This window comes from Cnephaeus nilssonii, assembly GCF_951640355.1.
Source record: "Cnephaeus nilssonii genome assembly, chromosome: 4".
NCBI classification, from domain to species: Eukaryota; Metazoa; Chordata; class Mammalia; order Chiroptera; family Vespertilionidae; genus Cnephaeus; species Cnephaeus nilssonii.
In genome coordinates this window covers 18,410,135-18,414,950 of record NC_137075.1, presented here as the reverse complement: position 1 = coordinate 18,414,950, position 4,816 = coordinate 18,410,135, and the positions used below count along the sequence as shown (strand labels likewise).

At 43.2% G+C, this 4,816-nt stretch overlaps 1 pseudogene across 1 annotated transcript; it reads left to right on the top strand.

Annotated features, from left to right (window-relative positions):
• The first annotated feature begins 3,148 nt into the window (after window positions 1–3,148).
• On the top strand, window positions 3,149–3,636 carry LOC307097707 (ribonuclease H2 subunit C-like; annotated as a pseudogene). Its single transcript has one exon. The product of its transcript is annotated as a ribonuclease H2 subunit C-like (transcript).
• The last annotated feature ends 1,180 nt before the right edge of the window (window positions 3,637–4,816 follow it).

Sequence of the window (4,816 nt, the reverse complement as noted above, 5' to 3'; positions counted from 1 at the left end):
TCTAGAAGGAGATGCCAAAGAGAATACTGTCCTTGAAGGCCCAGGAATAAAGATGAATTAGAAAACGCCAGACATCCACATGTACTATGATTCGTCAACTAACTTGTCTGACTCCTTTTCCATGTAGCCCAAAGAAAAAGGTTTACAAATGTTTTGTAAGTCCCTATTTAAAAATAGAGCTTTGTTGCTGCAAGTTTTTACTGTAAATATGATAAAGAAATAAAATATGACTGTACTTATGATGCTACTTTAGTATTTGTCTTATAATTTGTACAGTCCTCTTTTTATCTAATTTTAAGAGTATCCTAAAAGTGATTTTTTAATGTTATAGATTATCCAATCTATATTACAATGCCTGCTTTATATGATCTCTATTTATATCCTATTAAGCTATCATCAATCTTCCTTAATAATATTCTTGCCTTAAGCAGTGTCATCTTGAACCAATATGATTCGGGTCCAGAAAGACTACAGTTGGCCCACCTGTCTGATTCTAAATGGAGAAACAAAAGTCTATAAAATCTTGCTTAGGCTTTATCTATTCCACTGCAATACGATGATAAGTTTATACACTGCTTTCTTTATTTTTCAGGTATAAAACTAAGTTTATCTGATATAAATTTTTGTGAGATTTCCCTTTTTTACTATAATAGGCATTTAAAACCCCTTTTTCTGTAGTCAATCCATGATTGGTAGGGCATGACAAGAAAAAGGATGCCTTGGCCAAAAGCCTCCCATCTTTCACTCATAAAATATATTTATAACAAAAAAGGTGATAAAATAAGACAGTATGAGCTCTTCCCACTCACTGATATTAATCCATCCACACATCTGCAAAGCCTCAGCTGTCAACCATCCACCCCCAAGAAGAATCAGAAGGCAAATTTCCCAGTTTCCTCATTTCAAGGTCACTGAAGCCCTAGAGTCCCCCATAGCCTCTGTTCATGGACACTCAGGATTTACACTCTTTGGGAAATAGACAGTTCATACATTTAAACATTCAAATCAACCTTCAGTGACCTTCAAGTAATAAAGACACGATGATCAATTTTGCACATTTTTCTCACTAACATCTTATACATGGACTGTGAAAATTTAATAGGGTTCTATTTCTGAAAATTATGCTATGTTACTTTAGCTAGTCTGATACCCAAGGGTTTGGGAAGGTGAATCATTCATTCTGTTGATTCAGGAGATATTTCCAGTAAAAAGAAACCTGAGTACCATTTCTAATCTGAAATGTTCTCTCAAAATCTGCGTTGTTGAACATGAAATTGTGTGCCAGGTGTCTTTAACTAATGCCTTCTCTTCTTAAAGGATAATTTCAAATTAGCATGTTTGTAAGCCTGCATCTTCTGTATGAGGACATTTTTCTGTCAGCAAGTTTATCTCTTTGATCAAGTGATGCTGCATTCATTTGGCCATACAGGGTTGATTTTCCCAACAGTATAACTATTCCTACCTCTGGACTAAATGGTGGACTCTTGTGTCCACCTGCTTTCTCAAGCCAGAAAATATAAATATGTGGACTGAATACACAGCTTTAATAGTAAAGTCAAATGCATGTCCAGGCTCTGACATATGATCTATAGACAATCAATATCACCTGGGAACACATCCCCTATAAGTTCTCACCCTTTCCCCAGGTTTACTGAATCAGAATCGCTCCTGCAGGGGACAGCAAGCTGAGGTTTAACCAGCACTCCACGTAATTCTGATGAAGTTAAAATTTGAGAAGAACTGAATAGTAAAAGTGACAGGGGCACTTTTCTATTATTTTTTAATGAAAATATGCTGGGAAGGAGGTTGGGGCAGACCAGACTAATTGAATCAAAATCTCTGGCACTTTGGCTGGGCATGGGTACATTTTAAAAGCTCCCAGTTAATTCTAACGCACAACCAGATTTGAGAGCCACTACACCAGAGACATTCTGCCCTAAGTAGTGAAAATCATTCTTTAACTTGAATAACAATTTACTGGTTTTATGATTGTCAGGGACTCAGTTCCTTCATCCTGCTCCATTATGCCAACTGTTGGGTCCCAGCCCTTCTGCCAGGGACTGGACTTCTTGGGATGCCTGGTATCAGAAAACAGAAGCCATGAGAAGTTGTGGGTATATAAGAGAGTCTTTGTTGCAGAAGCCAGTGGCCATGTAGCCATTGCTAACAAGGAGCCATTAGACAAAGCAGTTCTTCAAAACAAAGTCCCATACAATAGCTGCACACTGGCTAAGTAACAATACATCTTTCCCACACAACAGCAGCAGTCTGCTGGTCAGTAATACATCTTCCCCATAATACAGCCCCGTACTGGCTGGTCAGAAACAACTTTATACTACTTAGACAAAAGAGGCTTCTTAAAATAGTGACCTCACTATTTGGGGTTATAGAAGGGCACACTTGCGCAGTGTACAATGCAATAGCTGTGGCCTTGCTGTGCACCTGCGTATAGCAACTCAACCTTGAACACTCTGATTAAGATTTCCACACTCAGAGTGGCCTTGAGCATCTGGTGTACTCTGAACAGGGCCTCCACAGTGATCTACTAGTTGTATTTATTTAGGTGCTTATTTTATCTAATTAGCTTAAGGTGAGAAAAGAAGTATTATTTCTATTTCATCCCCTGAAGTGCTTTTTTCATCTCCTCTTCAGCTTCTCTCTGGAATGAAGTTGCCCTAAAGTCTTCCACCTTCATTTAAGTGATCCTCTCCAATCCCACCCCCTCAACACCATTCCTGGACCACAATTTTTTCCTCTCAAAAGGCATCCTTTGGCTTTACAGAGTTGCAGCTCTGTTGTCCCTGCTGAGACATCCTATCTAATAATAGAGTAACATGTAAATTACCATCACTCCACTACGCCCACGATTGGGCGGTGGGAAGCTGGGGGGCGGGACTTGGGGTGGCCTATCCGGCCATTGAGAGGCACGGATCCGCTGCCACTGAGCTGGGCTACCCTGCTGTTGAGAGGTGCAGGGGGCGGGACTCCCGCCCCCTGTGCCTCTCAACCACCAGATCCGGGGCCAATGAGGGGGTCCCACCCCCTGCGCCTCTCAACAGCAGGGTAGCCCCCCTCAGCGGCTGTGGACCATCAAAAGTGGGGAGCGAGCTCTGGCCTCAGTCAGTGAGCCACGGAAACCCAGCAGAGGATGGAGAGCAGCGATGAGGAAGACATGGAGAAGCACCGCATCCACCTATGCCCCGTCACTCTGCGCACACGCTGCACCTCCTGCCCTGTGAAGTCCGGGTTAACCGGCCTGCCCCTGTGGGGCGCTTTTTCACCCCGGCCATCCGTCAGGGTCCTGATGGACTTGAAGTGTCATTTCGGGGCCGCAGTCTGAGGGCCGAGGAGGTGGAGGTGCCGCCTGGTCTGCTGGGATATGTGATGGTGATGGAAGAGAAGTCGGTGGGGAAGCAGGACTTTTCAGCGGGATCCGACAAGGAGGAGCAGGAGCTGGTGGAACCCCTGGAGGCGCTGGAGCGGGACTTCGACCGCTTTATTCGTGCCTCCGCCAGTTTCAGCCACTTCACCCTGTGGGGCCTGGAGAGCATCCCTGGCCCGGATGCCAAAGTGCGTGCGGCCCTGACCTGGCCCAGCCTCGCCGAAGCAATTCATAAACAGGTGTCGCAGGACTGAGAACCAGTGCTTGAAACTGGAAGCCACCGATCCCTTCACCAGCTCTCCACTTTGGATCCACTGAGTCCACCACCCCAATAAATGAGCTCTTTCACAGCAAAAACAAAAACAAAAATAAAACAAAAAAAAACAAAAGTGGGGGACCTGGGTGCCTGTCTGCTCCGGCACCAGGCCTTTCAGAAGCCTCGAGCCGGAGGCTTCTGAAAGGCCTGGTGCACCAGCGGACAGGCACCCAGCTCCACCGCGAAAAGCGAAAGTGTGTAGGGGACCCTACAAGTGCATGATTCAATCATGCACTGGGCCTCTAGTGAAGTATAATTGAAATCAAGTTTCTGAAATGCTGAGGCTACAGAACACATTCTTCCCTAAAGAAGTTCTAAAAAGGGAAGCAGAGGCAAGTAGCAATAAAATGACATGACTATTAACTTAGATCTTTACCACCGATAATTCTCAAAGTAAAGGATATCATCAAGTGAATGTTACAGTACACATTTTTTGAAATGATATTATTAATTACAGACTTCAGATGACTCAATACCTACTATCATGAAAATGTGGACCCAATGAAGTTGTATCCTGAATAGCATGCAAATGGACCCTTATTCCAGTCATGCACCATCTGCAAGAAAAGCCTGTAAATAATCCTTTTTTTTCCTTCCAAATCCAAATGATTATATTATACACAAGCTATATTTACAGATGGATCATTGTACACACTCTCATTAGTGGCTCCCGAATGTTATTTTCTTGTTCCTACTGTTTAAATGTTGAATAGTTACTCTGCATTCTTTTTTTTTTTTTTTTACCCTCACCTCAGGATAAATTTCCACTGATTTTAGAAAGAAATTAAGGGAACGGAAGAGAGAGAGAGAGAGCAACCTGGGATCGAACCCCAAACCTGGGTATGTACCCTGCTGGGGAATCGAACCCATGACTTTTTAGTGTATGGAAGGATGCTCCAACCAACTGAGCTACACCAGCCAGGGTTAGTCAGTCTGCAGTTTTCATAGTGTGGGTGACCTATGTGAAATATTTTCATTTTTCATCAAAACTGATGTATTTAGGATGCAGCTTCTGCCTGTGGGTAGAATCAGCATCTGTCTTGATTATCAGTTGTGCTATGGAAGTCACTCTTGAGGAATATTTTACTTTTACTCCCAGAAGCAATAGGATCCCAAAG